The sequence below is a fragment of the Nerophis ophidion genome, linkage group LG07 (assembly GCF_033978795.1).
Source record: "Nerophis ophidion isolate RoL-2023_Sa linkage group LG07, RoL_Noph_v1.0, whole genome shotgun sequence".
NCBI lineage: Eukaryota > Metazoa > Chordata > Actinopteri > Syngnathiformes > Syngnathidae > Nerophis > Nerophis ophidion.
Window position 1 is genome coordinate 78,963,035 of NC_084617.1, and position 21,992 is coordinate 78,985,026.

At 40.8% G+C, this 21,992-nt stretch overlaps 1 long non-coding RNA gene across 1 annotated transcript in view; it reads left to right on the plus strand.

Annotated features, from left to right (window-relative positions):
* Positions 1-2,272: 2,272 nt before the first annotated feature.
* LOC133556891 (uncharacterized) overlaps positions 2,273-21,992 on the plus strand; it is a 32,628-nt gene continuing 12,908 nt past the window's right edge. Inside the window, exon 1 of the long non-coding RNA XR_009807633.1 lies at positions 2,273-2,409. This is a non-coding gene — a long non-coding RNA (uncharacterized LOC133556891). The remainder of the gene's footprint in view (positions 2,410-21,992) is intronic.

Here is a 21,992-nt window from a genome sequence, read left to right on the forward strand (position 1 = left end):
AGTCAGCATGTGTGATGGTATGGGGGTGTATTAGTGATTGTTGTAGGGTGAAAGTGTTGTAGTCAGCATGTGTGATGGTATGGGGGTGTATTAGTGATTGTTGTAGGGTGAAAGTGTGGTAGTCAGCATGTGTGATGGTATGGGGGTGTATTAGTGATTGTTGTAGGGTGAAAGTGTTGTAGTCAGCATGTGTGATGGTATGGGGGTGTATTAGTGATTGTTGTAGGGTGAAAGTGTTGTAGTCAGCATGTGTGATGGTATGGGGGTGTATTAGTGATTGTTGTAGGGTGAAAGTGTGGTAGTCAGCATGTGTGATGGTATGGGGGTGTATTAGTGATTGTTGTAGGGTGAAAGTGTTGTAGTCAGCATGTGTGATGGTATGGGGGTGTATTAGTGATTGTTGTAGGGTGAAAGTGTTGTAGTCAGCATGTGTGATGGTATGGGGGTGTATTAGTGATTGTTGTAGGGTGAAAGTGTTGTAGTCAGCATGTGTGATGGTATGGGGGTGTATTAGTGATTGTTGTAGGGTGAAAGTGTTGTAGTCAGCATGTGTGATGGTATGGGGGTGTATTAGTGATTGTTGTAGGGTGAAAGTGTGGTAGTCAGCATGTGTGATGGTATGGGGGTGTATTAGTGATTGTTGTAGGGTGAAAGTGTTGTAGTCAGCATGTGTGATGGTATGGGGGTGTATTAGTGATTGTTGTAGGGTGAAAGTGTGTAGTCAGCATGTGTGATGGTATGGGGGTGTATTAGTGATTGTTGTAGGGTGAAAGTGTTCTAGGCAGCATGTGTGATGGTATGGGGGTGTATTAGTGATTGTTGTAGGGTGAAAGTGTTGTAGTCAGCATGTGTGAAAGTGTTGTAGTCAGCATGTGTGATGGTATGGGGGTGTATTAGTGATTGTTGTAGGGTGAAAGTGTTCTAGGCAGCATGTGTGATGGTATGGGGGTGTATTAGTGCCCAAGGCATGGCTAACTTACACATCTGTGAAGGCACCATTAATACTGAAAGGTACATACAGCTTTTGGAGCAACATATGTTGTCATCCAAGCAACGTTATCATGGACGCCCCTGCTTATTTCAGCAAGACAATGCCAAGCCACGTGTTACAACAGCGTGGCTTCATAGTAAAGGAGTGCGGGTACTAGACTGGCCTGCCTGTAGTCCAGACCTGTCTCCCATTGAAGATGTGTGGTGTAATATGAAGGCTAAAATATGAGGCAGGAGACTGTTGAACAACTTAAGCTGGACATCAAGCAAGAATGGGAAAGAATGAATGGTGTGATGAGGTGATTATACATGTCACCTTGTTGGGGGCCGCATGGCATTCTGGGTAGAGCGACTGTGTCAGAAACCTGAGGGTTGCAAGTTCACTCCCATCCAGGGCCAACACAGATAGACAACATTCACACACTAGGGAACATTTAGTGTTGCCAATCAACCTATCCCCAGGTGCATGTCTTTGGAGGTGGGAGGGGCCTATCCCCAGGTGCATGTCTTTGGAGGTGGGAGGGGCCTAATCCCCAGGTGCATGTCTTTGGAGGTGGGAGGGGCCCATCCCCAGGTGCATGTCTTTGGAGGTGGGAGGGGGCCCATCCCCAGGTGCATGTCTTTGGAGGTGGGAGGAAGCCGAAGAACTTGGAGGGAACCCACGCAGTCACGGGGAGAACGTGCAAACTCCACACAGAAAGATCCTGAGCCCGGGATTGAACCCAGGACTGCAGGACCTTCATATTGTGAGGCAGACGCACTAACCCCTGTACCACCGTGCTGCCCTTAAATAAATATATTATTGATAAAGCAAGTTCAAGTATCATTGGCAAATGTTCACCTAGTCCCGGCCTTGGCAGCATATGTGTGTCCTCTTTTTGGGATTTCAGAATTTGGTCAGCCAAAAATAAAGCCAATAATAAAAAATTTTTTATGGTCCCCCTTTTATTGTTTTTTAGAAAAGTAGCAAACAGTTCCAAAAAGTATAGAACTAATTTTGGTAGGGTTACAGGACAAGACAACCCTACAGTATTTCATTTCAGATGTTAAACTATTTATATTTATTGTCTTTTATTGTTATGGTCACACCCCTCCCCCTCCCCCCCTCCCCTCCATGCATGATGGCAGCACTGGCCTAGTAGCCACGCCCCCTCCCCCTCCCCCTCCATGCATGATGGCGGCACTGGCCTAGTAGCCACGCCCCCTCCCCTCCCCTCCATGCATGATGGCGGCACTGGCCTAGTAGCCACGCCCCCTCCCCTCCCCTTCCATGCATGATGGCGGCACTGGCCTAGTGGACTAAGACTTCGGAAGAAGCAGCAAGAAGTGCGCCGCCCGCCCTCTCGAAACTTTTGTAAATAGTTATTTATTCATCCAGCGACACTTGTTGTCACCCCGGACCACCGACGCCATGACACGGTGGGTCCCCACCAAGAAAGAGAAGGTACGGCGTGGGTAAGTTTGTTGAACACGCTCGCCGAGTAAAAAGTCTTTTCAGAAGATTTTTGATCAAGAAGTTAAACTACGTCTTTTATGGCCACTTTATTCTTGCTTTGCTTGTGCTGGATATACAGACCCGCTTCTTTCCAACGCCAGAAGTAAAGTTTAGAGGCGCTTCGGAAAAAAGATGTTGGTGATTGAGAAGTTGGTGCATGACAACCATGAAGTCTTATTGAGACACTTTTACTTGGTTAAAAGTCTTATTGAGACACTCTCACTTGGTTAAAAGTCTTATTGAGACACTCTTACTTGGTTAAAAGTCTTATTGAGACACTTTTACTTGGTTAAAAGTCTTATTGAGACACTCTTACTTGGTTAAAAGTCTTATTGGGTACACTTTTACTTGGTTAAAAGTCTTATTGAGACACTCTTACTTGGTTAAAAGTCTTATTGAGACACTTCTTACTTGGTTAAAAGTCTTATTGAGACACTTTTACTTGGTTAAAAGTCTTATTGGGACACTCTTACTTGGTTAAAAGTCTTATTGAGACACTTTTACTTGGTTAAAAGTCTTATTGAGACACTTTTACTTGGTTAAAAGTCTTATTGAGACACTTTTACTTGGTTAAAAGTCTTATTGGGACACTTTTACTTGGTTAAAAGTCTTATTGAGACACTTTTACTTGGTTAAAAGTCTTATTGAGACACTTTTACTTGGTTAAAAGTCTTATTGGGACACTTTTACTTGGTTAAAAGTCTTATTGAGACACTTTTACTTGGTTAAAAGTCTTATTGAGACACTTTTACTTGGTTAAAAGTCTTATTGGGACACTCTTTCTTGGTTAAAAGTCTTATTGGGACACTCTTACTTGGTTAAAAGTCTTATTGGGACACTAACTTGGTTAAAAGTCTTATTGAGACACTCTTACTTGGTTAAAAGTCTTATTGAAACACTCTTACTTGGTTAAAAGTCTTATTGGGACACTCTTACTTGGTTAAAAGTCTTATTGGGACACTCTTACTTGGTTAAAAGTCTTATTGGGACACTCTTACTTGGTTAAAAGTCTTATTGGGACACTCTTACTTGGTTAAAAGTCTTATTGGGACACTTTTACTTGGTTAAAAGTCTTATTGGGACACTCTTACTTGGTTAAAAGTCTTATTGGGACACTCTTACTTGGTTAAAAGTCTTATTGGGACAGTCTTACTTGGTTAAAAGTCTTATTGGGACACTTTTACTTGGTTAAAAGTCTTATTGGGACACTTTTACTTGGTTAAAAGTCTTATTGGGACAGTCTTACTTGGTTAAAAGTCTTATTGGTACACTTTTACTTGGTTAAAGTCTTATTGAGACACTCTTACTTGGTTAAAAGTCTTATTGAGACACTTTTACTTGGTTAAAAGTCTTATTGGGACAGTCTTACTTGGTTAAAAGTCTTATTGGGACACTCTTACTTGGTTAAAAGTCTTATTGGGACACTCTTACTTGGACAAAAGTGTACCTGTCAATTTTAGAGTGGCTTCAAAGTCCCACTAGGACCGTCTAGGACCGTCTAGGACCGTCTAGGACCCTGCATGGTGCTGCCACAAGTCGTTTCACCTCAAGACGATTGCATGCATGCGAAGGCATTTGTTCACCACTGCCCTTTGGCAACCTGACTTTTTACTACTTGTGGTTTTATCAAGGTGTGGCGTTGCTACCTGAACCTGTGTGTGTGTGTGTGTGTGTGTGTGTGTGCGAGTTTGTGTGTGTGTGTGTGTGTGTGTGTGTGTTGTATTTCTACCCTTCTTGAGGCATGGAAAAGGAAAAGTATCTTCCATTTGAGGAGGTGTGAAGTGATGACATTAATCATGGTCCCAATAATATTGGTAGGTTGTGAGTTGAAACCCCTGCCAAGTCATAGCAAAGACTATAAAAATGGGAGCCATGACCTCCCTGCTTGGCACTCAGCATCGAGGCTTGGAATTAAGGGTTAAACCACCAAAAATGATTACCAGGCGCGGCACCGCTGCTGCTCACTGCTCCCCTCACCTCCCAGGGAGTGATCAAGGGTGATGGGTCAAAGGCAGAGAATAATGTCTCCACACCTGGTGTGTGTGTGACAATCATTGCTACTTAACTTAACTTAACTTAACATTGCATCTAATAGACAAAGTCTCCTTTGCACCCCTGCTGCTATCAAAATGAGGGTGGTCCCAAAAAGGCAGGATTTATCAAATGGACTCTGTATCAATAACAAAACTGGGAATAATTCCTCATATTCTTTCTGTTTCTGTAATATTGCAATATGTTCTCATAACATTATTACTTTTTTATGTAAAATTATATTTTTTTCATGCAAAATGGGGACAGTTGTCATATATAATTCTGACTTTTATCACAAAATTGCCAATTTCTTTTGTTGTTCTTGTAAAATAGTGAAATTTTTTGAGTAAAATGATATTTGTCATAATTTGGTCAAGTAAAATTCCGATTATTATTATTAAAATATTGCCAAATGTTGAAGTTTTCTAAAATTGTGGCTTTTGTCGAGTAAAATGACCACTCTTTTCATATAATTGCCAACATTTTAAGCTTTTCTTGTAAAATTGCAACTGTTATTTCGTAAAATTCCAACTTTCATATTGCACAAATGTTCAGTTTTTCTTGTAAAACTTTGACTTGGTTGAGTAAAATTACAACTTTTATTATAATACTATCAAAATTCTAAGTTTTTCTTGTGAAATTCCAACTCATTTTTTACAACAAGCCTTTTTATATTTACATAGTCCATCCATCCAATGTCTACCGCTTATTCCCTTTGGGGTCGCGGGGGGCACTGGTGCCTATCTCAGCTACAATCGGGCGGAAGGCGGGGTACACCCTGGACAAGTGGCCCCCTCATCGCAGATATTAACGTAGTATGTATATATTATCCATCTAACCATTTCCTACCGTTTGTCCCTTTCAGCGTCGCATGGGGTGCTGGAGCCTATTATTAATGTTGTAAATACACATTTTTATATATCTAGAAAAGGTGGTCCAAAAGAGGTTGGGATTTTTCTGAGGTCTCCAGAAGGTTAGAAGTACGTGTGTGTGTGTGTGAGAGTGTGTGAGAGTGTGTGTGTGTGTGTGTGTGTGTGTGTGTGTGTTCATTCATTCTCCACACCTTGAAGGCAAATCTGCTGCACAATTCCTGTCTGAGTGACAAATCCCTTTTCAGTCAACATGATGACATAATAGTGTGCTCAGGTTGGCGGCTGTGATTCTGCTAAATGTGTGCAAATGTGTTACTGACCATTAGCTTGTCCTGTGGAAATATGCGGTGTCCACCTGTGTGGTGCCCAAAATATATATGCAAACCCCAAAACCGGTGAAGTTGGCACACTGTGAAATTCATAAATAAAAAGAGAATACAATGATTTGCAAATCCTTTTCAACTTATATTCAATTGAATAGACTTCAAAGACAAGATATTTCATGTTCACACTGAGAAACTGCATTTTTTGTGTGCAAATAATCATTAACTTAGAATTTAATGGCAGCAACACATTGCAAACAAGTTTGCATAGGGGCATTTTTACCATTGTGTTACATGGCCTTTCCTTTTAACAACACTTTGGGAACTGAGGTGATGTATTTTTGAAGCCTTTCAGGTGGAATTCCTTCCCATTCTTGCTTGATGTACAGTTTATGTAGTTCAACAGTCCGGGGTCTCCGTTGGGAGACAGGTCTGAACTACAGGCAGACCAGTCTAGTACCTGCACTCTTTCACTATGAAGCCACGCTGTTGTAACACCTGGCTTGGCATTGTCTTGCTGAAATAAGCAGGGGCGTCCATGATAACATTGCTTGGACAAAAAACATTCATGAAGTATGGTTCTTTTATGAATTTATTATGGGTTTACTGAAAATATGAGCAAATCTGCTGGGTCAAAAGTATACATACGCAACATACATTATCAATTTTGGCGATGTAGAAAAGTTACATTTAAGTCAAATTACCTTGATGGCATAGCCTCTAACTTCATGTGAGTGATTATGATTGAGGACACCTGTTGACTTCTCTGAGCCATTTTAAATAGGGCTCATGTGATGCAGTCATTAGACTCGCTTACCAACGCCACAATGGGAAAGTCAAAGGAACTCAGCACAGATCTGAAAAAATGAATCAATGACTTGAACAAGTCAGGAAAGTCACTTGGAGCCATTTCAAAGTTCTTTGGGTCCCAAGAGCAACTGTGCAGACAACTGTTCCTAAGTATTAAAGTGCATGGCACAGTTTTGTCACTGCCACCATCAGGAAGAAAACGCAATCTATCACCTGCTGCTGAGAGAAAATTGGTCAAGATGACCAAGAGTCAACCGAGAACCACCCAGAAGCAGGTCCGCAATCAAATTGGAAGCTGCTGGAACACAGGTGTCAGTTTCCACAGTCAAGCATGGCCATGGACTGAGAGGCTACCATGCAAGAAGGAAGCTCTTGCACCAGGGACTGAGAGGCTACCATGCAAGAAGGAAGCTCTTGCTCCAGAAGCCACACCTTAAGGCTCCTCTAAAGTTTGCTGCTGATCACATGGAGAATGATAAGACCTTCTGGAGGAAAGTTCTGTGGTCAGATGAAACAAAAATGGAGCTGTTTGGCCACAATACTCAGCAATATGTTTGGAGGAAAAAAGGTGAGGCCTTTAATCCCAGGAACACCATTCCTACGGTCAATCATGGTGGTGGTAGTATTATGCCCTGAGCCTGTTTTGCTGCCAATGGAAGTGCTGCTTTAAATGAGACATGAAAAAGGAGGACTACCTCCATATTCTTCAGGACAAGCTAAAATAATCAGCCTGGAGGTTGGGTCTTGGGCGCAGTTGGGTGTTCCAACAGGACAATGACCCCAAACACACCGCAAAAGTAGTAAAGGAATGGCTAAATCAGCCTAGAATGAAGTTTTTAAAATGGCCTTCACAAAGTCCTGACTTAAAGGTGTGGACAATGCTGAAGAAACAAGTCCATGTCAGAAAAGCAACACATTTAGCTGAACTGCACCAATTTTGTGCTGAAAAATGTGCACAGAAGCTTGTGGATGGCTACCAAAAGCGCCTTATTGCAGGTAAACTTGCCAAGGTCACATGTAAGCAAATATGAACATTGCTGTATGTATACTTTTGACCCAGTCACATTTTTAGTAGAGCCATAATAAATTCATAAAATAAGCCAACATCATTCATGAATGTTTTTTGTGAGCAACAAGTACGTGCTCCAATCACTACATCACAAAAAATAAGAGTTGTAGAAATGATTGTAAAGTCAAGACAGCCATGACATGATGTTCTTTACAAGTGTACCTACACTTTTGACCACCACTGTATGAATCAAATACAAATACATGTTAGGCCGTATGACCCGCCCCTACAGTCAACTCTCACTGCATGACGGCTCACAATTCTTCCTCAGGTCCCTGACCCTCACTCAGGTCCACCAGAAGTATAATCCATCAAGCAACACTTGCCGTCGTATTTCTCTAAAGGCTTGTTTCTCTTTTTTCTTGTCTTAACTTTAGCATTTTATTTACAACTGATGCTTGGTAATTGGCTCTATGTTTACATTTGTGACAAACACAACATTACTTCATAATGCCACAATCTTTTCATTTGACACATTATGTAATACATCTAAATGAATACATTATGTAATACATCTAATTGAAAATACTTCAAGTTGAAAGCTTTTTACAGGGGACGGCATGGCACATTTGGGAGAGTGGCTGTGGCAGCAACTTGAGGGTTACTGGTTCAATCCCCACCTTATATCATCCTAGTCACATCCGTTGTGTCCTTGAGCAAGACACTTCACCCTTGCTCCTGATGGGACCTGGTTAGCGCCTTGCATGGCAGCTCCCTCCATCAGTGTTTGTGTGTGTGTGTGTGTGTGTGTGTGTGTGTGTGTGTGTGTGTGTGTGTGTGTGTGTGTGTGTGTGTGTGTGTGCGAATGGGGAAATAGTGTCAAAGCGCGTTGAGTGCCTTAAAAAGGTATAAAAGCGCCATACAAATACAACCCATTTACCATTTTTACCATTACAGCATTTTTTGAGGTGAGATTAAAAAAAGGAATGATTTAGATTTATGTATTGTAAAAATGTAACCGTTGTGGTAAAGAAGGAGCTGAGCTGGAAGGCAAAGCTCTCAATTTATCAGTCCATCTACGTTCCCATCCTCACCTATGGTCATGAACTTTGTGTCATGACCGAAAGGATAAGATCACGGGTACAAGCGGCCCAAATGAGTTTGGGTCTCTCCCTTAGAGATAGGGTGAGAAGCTCTGCCATCCGGGAGGAACTCAAAGTAAAGCCGCTGCTCCTCCACATGGAGAGGAGCCAGATAAGGTGGTTCGGGCATCTGGTCAGGATGCCACCCGAACGCCTCCCTAGGGAGGTGTTTAGGGCACGTCCAACCGGTCGGAGGCCACGGGGAAGACCCAGGACAAGTTGTGAAGACTATGTCTCCCGGCTGGCCTGGGAACGCCTCGGGATCCCCCGGGAGGAGCTGGACCAACTGGCTGGGGAGAGGAAAGTCTGGGCTTCCCTGCTTAGGCTGCTGCCCCCGCGACCCGACCTCGGATAAGCAGAGGAAAATGGATGGATGGATGGATCCGAATTAATTTATTGCAAATGTTTTAAATCATGTGACCGCACGACTAACATTGATCAAATTAGTTGAAACGTAAACAGATGGCCAATGTTCCCAAGAATCACAGCCTTAAAACGTGATTCACATTTTTTCAGAATCTTCTTTAAGTTGGAATATGAAGAGCTCTACAAGCACAAATGTTCCCCCTTTTGGTTAGACATGACCTTGTGTTTAATGGCAGAGGCTGGGGAATGTTCTAGTTAATCTTTCTGGATCCCCACTGGTGTGACTTGAAGCTGTTATTTATTCCATTAGATTGAGGCCAGGGTTCACCAAGACTGTAATTCACTGTCTAATTTAAGTATTTGACATATGAATACTTGGATATTTTGTTGATAATAGGTGCTGATTAAAAGGAGGGCTCACATTATAGTCAGTCCCTCCGCACCCTTGTACGCCCCTACAGAGCTGTAGACCTTGAGGACATACTGTATTCCATCCGAAAAAAACCATCAGACTCCGACATCGGATTGAAATAATCCCATTAGTCAGTTTTTGCCTTTCCGCCAAACATTTCGTATGAAAGAAGAGATTACAAGCTATTTGATATTATCGTAGCATATCTCAAGCAGGTTTATCAGAGCTGTAGCTTAAGTGGAGTTTAAGATAATAATAACATAAGAAAGTAACATGTTTGCAATGTCTATTATCTTCACCAAGCAGTGCAATGTAGTCATTTTTAATAACAGATCGTGACAAAGAATTTGTATTTTAATATAGTTTCATGATCTGAAATGTGGACAATTGAGTTATTTGAATCATTATTTTGTAAATATTGACTTAATATAATACCTATTACAGCTGTAAATGTTCCACTTTTTACCCCCACAATTAATTTATACTAATACTTTTACATATTAACTAAATGGGATGCAGGAATCTCTACTTCCATCGTGTATTTAAGCCATAAATTGTCTTTCTTTTAGCATCATGGAATGTAAAGTCTAACCTCTGATTTGCCAGTTTCAGTGGTGGAATGCCAGGTGTAGTCTTGTTGTCCCAATAGCAGTATTGTGGTATCAGTAACAAAATATATTTAAATACTTTTAAAAAAAAAGTTTACCACAAAAAATGTATTTGTCTTAATTTGAGCAGAAAATCTTTTACATAAAACTTGTTTCTCATTGCACTCCAAGAACAAATGTAAAACATTGAAATAAACTATCATTAAATAAGATAGTGAACGTACGAGACATCTTCTCTTTAAGCAGTACGTCAGCAGAGGTCTTACAAAGGCTCTTTATTTGGCTGCTGATGTATGCACTAAGATATTGTCTCATTTCTGATTTTAGTCAACATTATGAGGGACAAGCAGTAGAAGATGGATGAATAGATTATTAATCTACTTGTGCATTTCCTGGTCATTTGTGTTTGCTTTCTGTTTTAACATGTTGTATTGACACTTCTGTTGTTTGGATAGGGCTAAGAAATATGGCTGAAAACGTTACAAGTTTTTTTATATTGATTGATATTGATAATTATTGATATTTTTTATGACTTATTTAAGCCTGTCAATACATAGAGTAATGCAATTTCCAACTTTCCAAAGGTGCTATTTATCAATGGAGAAGTTGTCTGGTAGCCAGTTAGGATGAGGTGGTCAAATAATTGCAGGGGAATTGAAGGTAGTTGCAGTTTTCAGAGTCTGTAAGCTATTGCAAAACTACACATTTCTGTTATTGAGTTGATGTATCAAGATATTGATTTTTCTTCTCACTTAAGGCAGAGAATCTAAAGCGAGACAGAAAGACGGCGTAACCAAACTTGCTAGCTGATACTGTTGCCTGATTGGCTTTTAGCGTGTCCCGCCCAGTGCTCAGTGAGTACTGTTACCTGATTGGCACTTCCTGTTTTACTGGGTTCCCAGAGCACCAGTGACATATTACATCATTTTTGGTTGTATTATTTTGGCAAAATTATTCTTAATCTACTTCCATGGTTATGTCTTCTTCTGTTGTTTTGATACTTAGTTAGTTTTGGTCAATAGTACAATTTCAGGCATCGATCAAATACCAAGTACGTATGATTTTTTCCGTCTAAAGTCGGAAATCTGTATTTTTTTAATCTCTGTAAAAATATAAAGAATATATTTTCCGTTTTTTCCGACCTAAAATGTGTGTTCAAATCTTGATCCGTCTCTTTGCCATATCTGCCAACAGCTACGCTTTTCACGTGATGAGTACGGTTTTGGATAATCCATTCCGGTTTACGGCTCCAGTGGTAAAAACTACGGTTCTTCATTAAAAATCAAAGCTACGTAGCGAAACAACTCCACTGTATAAGAAAATCCATGATTGGTTGGTTGGTGTAATATGATGAGTCACAATTGGTTAAGATTAGGACAAAACATTAGGGACAGGCCAGTCAGAGGCAAGATAGGGCGGGTCATGGAACCAGGAAGGGAAATCACAACAAACATCCCAAATGACAACGAGGGAGTCGGACAAGAAAAGAGGGATTATTCAAGCAGGGGTTTTATTTATTTAAAAAAAACTAGTGGAAGATGGCAGAGGGATTCTCTTCCTTACATTTTTCTTTTAGCCATGTAGACAAAGTCCAGTAAACCCAAAATGTGTCTACTACGCCACATTTGGACAAATGTATGCGTCTGGTTAAAACAATGGCCAAAACATTCATTTTAGTTGTTTAATTTGTTAGCCCAAATCAAAACTGCTCTCGACATAGAAGAGGTGGAATACACATTTAAGAACACATGATTGTGGCAGACATGTGAGGACTTTTGCTACAGTATACATGTGAGGACTTTTGCTACAGTATACATGTGAGGACTTTTGCTACAGTATACATGGGAGGACTTTTGCTACAGTATACATGGGAGGACTTTTGCTACAGTATACATGTGAGGACTTTTGCTCCAGTATACATGGGAGGACTTTTGCTACAGTATACATGTGAGGACTTTTGCTACAGTATACATGTGAGGACCTTTGCTACAGTATACATGTGAGGACTTTTGCTACAGTATACATGTGAGGACTTTTGCTACAGTACACATGTGAGGACTTTTGCTACAGTATACACGGGAGGACTTTTGCTACAGTATACATGGGAGGACTTTTGCTACAGTATACATGGGAGGACTTTTGCTACAGTATACATGTGAGGACTTTTGCTCCAGTATACATGGGAGGACTTTTGCTACAGTATACATGTGAGGACTTTTGCTACAGTATACATGTGAGGACCTTTGCTACAGTATACATGTGAGGACTTTTGCTACAGTATACATGTGAGGACCTTTGCTACAGTATACATGTGAGGACCTTTGCTACAGTATACATGTGAGGACTTTTGCTACAGTATACATGTGAGGACTTTTGCTACAGTATACATGTGAGGACTTTTGCTACAGTATACATGTGAGGACTTTGCTACAGTACACATGTGAGGACTTTTGCTACAGTATACATGTGAGGACTTTTGCTACAGTATACATGTGAGGACTTTTGCTACAGTACACATGTGAGGACTTTTGCTACAGTATACATGTGAGGACTTTCGCTACAGTATACATGTGAGGTCTTTTGCTACAGTACACATGTGAGGACTTTTGCTACAGTATACATGGGAGGACTTTTGCTCCAGTATACATGTGAGGACTTTTGCTACAGTATACATGTGAGGACCTTTGCTACAGTATACATGTGAGGACTTTTGCTACAGTATACATGTGAGGACCTTTGCTACAGTATACATGTGAGGACTTTTGCTACAGTATACATGTGAGGACCTTTGCTACAGTATACATGTGAGGACCTTTGCTACAGTATACATGTGAGGACTTTTGCTACAGTATACATGTGAGGACTTTTGCTACAGTATACATGTGAGGACTTTTGCTACAGTATACATGTGAGGACTTTGCTACAGTACACATGTGAGGACTTTTGCTACAGTATACATGGGAGGACTTTTGCTACAGTATACATGTGAGGACTTTTGCTACAGTATACATGTGAGGACCTTTGCTACAGTATACATGTGAGGACCTTTGCTACAGTATACATGTGAGGACTTTTGCTACAGTATACATGGGAGGACTTTTGCTACAGTATACATGTGAGGACTTTTGCTACAGTATACATGTGAGGACCTTTGCTACAGTATACATGTGAGGACCTTTGCTACAGTATACATGTGAGGACTTTGCTACAGTACACATGTGAGGACTTTTGCTCCAGTATATATGTGAGGACTTTTGCTACAGTATACATGTGAGGACTTTTGCTCCAGTATAGCCTGTCTAAATGCTGCATTTCATTTTAACTGCTGGTTTACAACAAGACAGTGGCTGACATTTTTTTAATTGTTTCTACTCTTTATATTTTGACATTGAAGAGTTGAATCATTTTGAAACAAACAAGAAGACTGCCAGATATTTGTTATTTCATGCTGTAAATCACTACTGGATATTCAGATAAAGGGAGCTAGCTAATAGAATAATCATTGTTTGTACTTTTGGATTTTTCCATTTGTAAGAGTTATAAGTGTCGAGGGAGTCGAAAGGACTGAAATTGGCTATAAAATCCAAGGCAGAATCCACTAAAGCAGAAACAAAAAGGAAAATGCCTGCTCCTTAGACATTTGCCAGAGCCACCAAAGCAAAAATGTCCAAATGTGTGAATGAACCAAAGTAATGTGTAAATAATGTCACTGACGAGATGAACCATCTGTGGCTGTGAAGTGAACACTGCTAAGGTTGTAAATACTGTATAGAGTAGGCTAACCCATGTGGTTCCTGTGGATGTGAACACACATTGTATTTACTGTAGTGACTAAATAACATTTGGATGAACAGGGTGTGTATTTATGTCAATTCTGTTGATCATTTTTCAATTCTTTAAGTTAGGTTCAAGTAGCAATGATTGTCACACACACTAGGTGTGGTGAAGTTTGTTCTCTACATTTGACCCAACCCCTTGGTCACCTCCTGGGAGGTGAGGGGAGCAGTGAGCAGCAGCGGTGGCCGTGCCCGGGAATCATTTTTGGGGATTTGACCCCCAATTCCAAGCCTTGATGCTGAGTGCCAAGCAGGGAGGTCATGGCTCCCATTTTTATAGTCTTTGGTATGACTCGGCCGGGGTTTGAACTCACAACCTTCCCATCTCAGAGCGGACACTCTAACCACTCAGCCACTGTTTTAAACACTAAAACATCTTTAAATGATGCTTTTTTTTTGCAAATTTTTGCGTGTTCATTTGCTGTAAAAAAAAAAAACCAGGAGCTTCGGGGAGAAGGCGGCTTATCCTCCTTTTCCCCCCAACCAAGTGCCCTGGACCTGCGGCCCCCGGGCCCCGGCTTATTTTTCAGTAAGTTCAAATCACATGCCTGCAAGTAATAACATGGGCCGGATTGTCCACACCAATACTGATAGTTAAAATTGTCAAGACTATTGAATGATTACATTTTTGATCACAATTATGATCAGACAAAAAAACACAGGATTGTGGTGTAACAATATCAATTAAATATTAAAATTATTTTCTAGTATTATCTGTAATTTAAATCTTTTGTTTTTTTCCCTAAGATAGGTTGTTGAAATAACAAAAAATGAAGCAACATAACAAAAATGAAAAAACATTTTGTGATGATAAAGAAATATTGATCTAATCTCTGTAGAAGCGACGGCCACCTACTGATATTATACTTGGTAACGTTCTGTGGACGTTTCCTGCGTTCTTCTGACCACAGTATCACACAGCTCAGGATACAGGTTTGACACAATATTTAATACATCTTTTACTTTACACAATTGTCCGTCTGTCCAGCTTTTCAGCTGTCTCTTGTTCGTATCTGTGCCTCTGTCCTGCGTCCTCCTGTCTCCCCCGCTTCATGGTCTGCAGCGCTGCTAATAAAGGGAACAGGTGATTAGATAACTCGTTCCAGCTGAGGTATGCACTCACCTGTTGGCTGCCTCATGGCCGGCCCGCAGAACACGCCCCTCTCCACACGTTACTTTCGACGTTTGTATCAATCCACCATCCTTTGTTCATATTTAAAAGCTCTGGCTTAGCTGTTAGCTTGGCTCATTGTGTACTCCTACGATGTGTCTTGTATTCCTCGTCCTCCAGTCATGATACTTGTAACAAACACTTTCTTTACTCCCATAGAGGCAGGACATGCTGATTAAAAGCGGCTTTGCACTGTGGAGAGATGTTAGCCGCGAGGACGCTACAGTACACCAAGGACCCGGTCGTTCGCTTGTCCGCTAGAACGTGTCATCAAAATGCATTATCACAATACTGTATCAAAAGCTCTATCATCAGCCAAGGTTATATAATAGATATCGTATATCATCCATCCATGGCACAAGAAGTGGGGCTGGGGGCTGCACAATTAATCGACATCAAGGTTTTAATTACTTTGATGAATAACAGCAAAAGGTTGACTTTTTTACAAAGTGAAATATCCTGTTGTGGTGATATTTGAGCTTCAAATAGGATGGGCAATATACGCCCATTAACACGGACAAACGAGTAAAAATGCCGCCATCACGTGATGGCAATAAACAAAGACAACCCGACCTCGTTTTTGCAACGGGGAAATAACTGCACTTTAAGATTTTCAATATTTATTTAAGTAAAGTTTTTGCTTACAAAAATGTGTGCATTTTCTGTTTTTATTTATCTATTTAGGAAAAGTAAAAGTTATTTACTTTCCAATTAAAGTACTGTGGTAAACAATTCTACATGAAATAAATGTTTGTATCCTTTTTAAATGGTTATTTGCACTATTATTATTATTATATATCATGATTACATTACATTATATTCACTATGTAGTTTTTATGGGTTATATCTTCAGTTTAAGAGCATAATTTAGACAAAAGCTCTGAGTCTGTCTGCTCAAAGCCAAATATGTTTTAAAGTAAATTATTGCGTATTGTTCTAATGCACCTTGAGACAAGAAACTGTTGGTTGACAGTCTAAAAGTAACATGTCTTCCTTCACATTTGTATGTATTTGTATGTATGACATATAGAAAACAATTGCAAATTTAATTACTATCGCAAGTTTGGAGAGACAACTCACGATTAGGTTTTTTTCAAAATTCTGCAGCCTGAGTAGAGCTGCAACAATTGATAAAAAAAAGCTGTGATTTGTATTATGTTGCTTTGATGAATCATTTATTATTTCTAACTAGTAAAAAATGATCAAATCTGGACTGCATTTAAATGTATTAAAAGACACGGCGGTGTCCCACTTTGTTGGTTTTAGTGTGATAGACATAGGGGAATAAATGCTGGCTTAATTGTTAACTCTATATGCACATTTTATGGCATCTATGAAAAAAAAACGTCCCTCTGTTCTTAACTCCTTTCAGAGGCCAGTATTTTATTGAACAGAATTATGCCCCCTGTGGATGATACCGTATATTGGAGGTCCCCATGAATATATCTCAACATACTGTTCATGATGTCATGTCCTTTAAGCCACATTATGTTGACTTTCTGACAAAGAATTGTTGCCTCTGTGTGAGCAACATTTGGTGGAAACTACAGCCTCTGGTCAAACTTAACTTATCTTCTAGCAATACAAATCTTTGTAAGTCCCGAGATCAACAACATTGGATGCACATTTACGGTGTTTTAAAAAAAATGTATTTTCTTTGTGCAATTCATTGGCATCTCAAAGTGTCACACAGGTGTTATGATAGCAGACTATTTACATAACTGAGGCAGCTATCACCAGCATACCAAACCCAGGCAAATTGTTTACTGTACTTTGCCGAACTGTACCACAGCAAACTGAACTATGCTGCTCCTAAATGCTTAATAACCATTATGCACACCTCATTGCCTACTTTGTTCACATCTAATTCAAGGAGTTAAATAACTTTATTGTCGTACAAATAGGTCTAGGCTGATCAAATGTTTTGCTCGACAATATGTTATCCTTCAAATTATTGTCCATAAACGATAATATTGTCAACAGTATTTTTAGACCAATTTAACCACTGATGTAACCACATATTAATGCAAGCATACTCCTTCAAATGAAATAAACTTGTATTTTTGTAACTGAAATGTAAACTTTTAAATACAGAGTTAAATAACACAAACAAATAAACTATTTGTGTTGTTTCTTTATATATAGTCAGTGTTTACATTAATAACACGCTTACACTGTCCATTTGCTATTTTCTGCTATCATTGATGACACTTTTTTTAATTCAATTGAACAATATCATTATGCATTAGAATAACTACTTTATCAAGCACAAGTAGTCTGGTCACAGATTATTTTAGTTGGATATATTTGTAGAATAGTTCAATGTATGTGCTTGGCCTATCTTCATCCATAATTCAGTTTTATGGCTGTGTTGAGCAAAAACCTCCTTTTTTGAGCAGTCATATACAAACAAACCCCTGTTACCTAGCACACATGATCATTGCATTACATTACAAAAACAGATAGTAAAAATGTGCTTATATTTATGTGTATTTAACTTAAAGTTCACGCAGTAATTTTTCCTCTTTGTTGTGAAAACTGTAAAAATCCTGCTGGGCATGGTAAATAGTTTTAATACTGAGGGATTGGTGTTCAGACTAATGCTATTACTCATAAAAAAAGCATGCAGTTATGTTCCTTTACCTTGATTCTGCTCCTCAATAGTCTGTTGCGTTCAATGTCAACACCTTTTGTGCCTTCATTCAGATTGCTATGAATTGGTATAGGTCCTAAAAAGCATATCAACATTGATTCTTGGAATTGCTTTGGCATGTTGTATTAATCTACATTCAAGGCCTACTGAAAGCCACTACTAGCCACCACGCAGTCTCATAGTTTATATATCAATGATGAAATATTAACATTGCAACACATGCCAATACGGCCGCTTTAGTTTAATAAATTACAATTTTAAATTTCCCGCTGAGTTTCTTGTTGAAAACGTCGCGGAATGATGACTGTGGACCAAGACCCCTGGTTTACACATAGTAAAAGCAAAAAAAACTCCTTCGCCATTTTGAAAATGACGACAGGGGAAGCGTCACTCGTGACGTCACGAATTTGACCTGGCGGTAAAAGTAAGCATGTGCTAATACATTTGGGGAGCGGGTTTGACCCGGCAGTAATTCAAGGCAGGCGCATATTACATGCCCGGCGGCTATTCAAGGAAATACGGTAATAGGAATTCAAATTGTGTTTGTCCTTCGCTATGTGGTAGGTTCCTGCGGACGTTATCTCCTTTTGTTGTTGACTATTTTTTTCATACGGTGTTGATGTGGAAATGTTTGCCTCAGCATTTTGATGATGTGGGCGTTTAACACGGAATGGAGATGTTGACATGCGGAGTAAGCACTCTTCACTCTCTAGCAGGTGACTTTTCAAATGATGTTACATATTAGCAGTAATGCTACTTTTGGTAGCAACGCTTTTGCCCTACACTTGACAAATTACGGTTGTCTGCCTTATTCCTACTTGAAGCCAAACCACCGCCAGACGATGGACCCTCTGCTGTTTTTCTTGGGAATTCTTCCTTCATTCACACCTTCTTTCTCTCGTATTACCACTCGCATGGCTCCGCTAGCATCACAATTAACGTTACCTATGCTGCTACCTCTCTGCTCCACGAGGGCGTATACGTATGTGAGGTATGAGGTGACAGTATGTGAGGTATGAGGTGACAGTATGTGACGAATGAGGTGACAGTATGTGAGGTATGAGGTGACAGTATGTGAGGTATGAGGTGACAGTATGTGACGTGTGAGGTGACAGTATGTGAGGTATGAGGTGACAGTATGTGAGGTATGAGGTGACAGTATGTGACGAATGAGGTGACAGTATGTGAGGTATGAGGTGACAGTATGTGAGGTGTGAGGTGACAGTATGTGAGGTATGAGGTGACAGTATGTGATGTATGAGGTGACAGTATGTGAGGTATGAGGTGACAGTATGTGAGGTATGAGGTGACAGTATGTGAGGTATGAGGTGACAGTATGTGAGGTGACAGTATGTGAGGTATGAGGTGACAGTATGTGACGAATGAGGTGACAGTATGTGAGGTATGAGGTGACAGTATGTGAGGTATGAGGTGACAGTATGTGAGGTATGAGGTGACAGTATGTGAGGTATGAGGTGACAGTATGTGACGAATGAGGTGACAGTATGTGACGAATGAGGTATGTGAGGTATGAGGTGACAGTATGTGAGGTGACAGTATGTGAGGTATGAGGTGACAGTATGTGAGGTATGAGGTGACAGTATGTGAGGTATGAGGTGACAGTATGTGACGAATGAGGTGACAGTATGTGAGGTATGAGGTGACAGTATGTGACGTGTGAGGTGACAGTATGTGAAGTATGAGGTGACAGTATGTGAGGTGTGAGGTGACAGTATGTGAGGTATGAGGTGACAGTATGTGATGTATGAGGTGACAGTATGTGAGGTATGAGGTGACAGTATGTGAGGTATGAGGTGACAGTATGTGAGGTATGAGGTGACAGTATGTGAGGTATGAGGTGACAGTATGTGAGGTATGAGGTGACAGTATGTGAGGTGACAGTATGTGAGGTATGAGGTGACAGTATGTGACGAATGAGGTGACAGTATGTGAGGTATGAGGTGACAGTATGTGAGGTATGAGGTGACAGTATGTGAGGTATGAGGTGACAGTATGTGAGGTATGAGGTGACAGTATGTGACGAATGAGGTGACAGTATGTGAGGTATGAGGTGACAGTATGTGACGTGTGAGGTGACAGTATGTGAAGTATGAGGTGACAGTATGTGAGGTGTGAGGTGACAGTATGTGAGGTATGAGGTGACAGTATGTGATGTATGAGGTGACAGTATGTGAGGTATGAGGTGACAGTATGTGAGGTATGAGGTGACAGTATGTGAGGTATGAGGTGACAGTATGTGAGGTATGAGGTGACAGTATGTGAGGTGACAGTATGTGAGGTATGAGGTGACAGTATGTGACGAATGAGGTGACAGTATGTGAGGTATGAGGTGACAGTATGTGAGGTATGAGGTGACAGTATGTGAGGTATGAGGTGACAGTATGTGACGAATGAGGTGACAGTATGTGACGAATGAGGTATGTGAGGTATGAGGTGACAGTATGTGAGGTGACGGTATGTGACGTATGAGGTGACAGTATGTGAGGTATGAGGTGACAGTATGTGACGAATGAGGTGACAGTATGTGACGAATGAGGTATGTGAGGTATGAGGTGACAGTATGTGAGGTGACAGTATGTGAGGTATGAGGTGACAGTATGTGAGGTATGAGGTGACAGTATGTGAGGTATGAGGTGACAGTATGTGAGGTATGAGGTGACAGTATGTGAGGTATGAGGTGACAGTATGTGAGGTATGAGGTGACAGTATGTGACGAATGAGGTGACAGTATGTGAGGTATGAGGTGACAGTATGTGAGGTATGAGGTGACAGTATGTGAGGTATGAGGTGACAGTATGTGAGGTATGAGGTGACAGCATGTGAGGTATGAGGTGACAGTATGTGAGGTATGAGGTGACAGTATGTGAGGTATGAGGTGACAGTATGTGAGGTATGAGGTGACAGTATGTGAGGTGACAGTATGTGAGGTATGAGGTGACAGTATGTGACGAATGAGGTGACAGTATGTGAGGTATGAGGTGACAGTATGTGAGGTATGAGGTGACAGTATGTGAGGTATGAGGTGACAGTATGTGAGGTATGAGGTGACAGTATGTGAGGTGACAGTATGTGAGGTATGAGGTGACAGTATGTGACGAATGAGGTGACAGTATGTGAGGTATGAGGTGACAGTATGTGAGGTATGAGGTGACAGTATGTGAGGTATGAGGTGACAGTATGTGAGGTATGAGGTGACAGTATGTGACGAATGAGGTGACAGTATGTGAGGTATGAGGTGACAGTATGTGACGTGTGAGGTGACAGTATGTGAAGTATGAGGTGACAGTATGTGAGGTGTGAGGTGACAGTATGTGAGGTATGAGGTGACAGTATGTGATGTATGAGGTGACAGTATGTGAGGTATGAGGTGACAGTATGTGAGGTATGAGGTGACAGTATGTGAGGTATGAGGTGACAGTATGTGAGGTATGAGGTGACAGTATGTGAGGTGACAGTATGTGAGGTATGAGGTGACAGTATGTGACGAATGAGGTGACAGTATGTGAGGTATGAGGTGACAGTATGTGAGGTATGAGGTGACAGTATGTGAGGTATGAGGTGACAGTATGTGACGAATGAGGTGACAGTATGTGACGAATGAGGTATGTGAGGTATGAGGTGACAGTATGTGAGGTGACGGTATGTGACGTATGAGGTGACAGTATGTGAGGTATGAGGTGACAGTATGTGACGAATGAGGTGACAGTATGTGACGAATGAGGTATGTGAGGTATGAGGTGACAGTATGTGAGGTGACAGTATGTGAGGTATGAGGTGACAGTATGTGAGGTATGAGGTGACAGTATGTGAGGTATGAGGTGACAGTATGTGAGGTATGAGGTGACAGTATGTGAGGTATGAGGTGACAGTATGTGAGGTATGAGGTGACAGTATGTGACGAATGAGGTGACAGTATGTGAGGTATGAGGTGACAGTATGTGAGGTATGAGGTGACAGTATGTGAGGTATGAGGTGACAGTATGTGAGGTATGAGGTGACAGCATGTGAGGTATGAGGTGACAGTATGTGAGGTATGAGGTGACAGTATGTGAGGTATGAGGTGACAGTATGTGAGGTATGAGGTGACAGTATGTGAGGTGACAGTATGTGAGGTATGAGGTGACAGTATGTGACGAATGAGGTGACAGTATGTGAGGTATGAGGTGACAGTATGTGAGGTATGAGGTGACAGTATGTGAGGTATGAGGTGACAGTATGTGAGGTATGAGGTGACAGTATGTGAGGTATGAGGT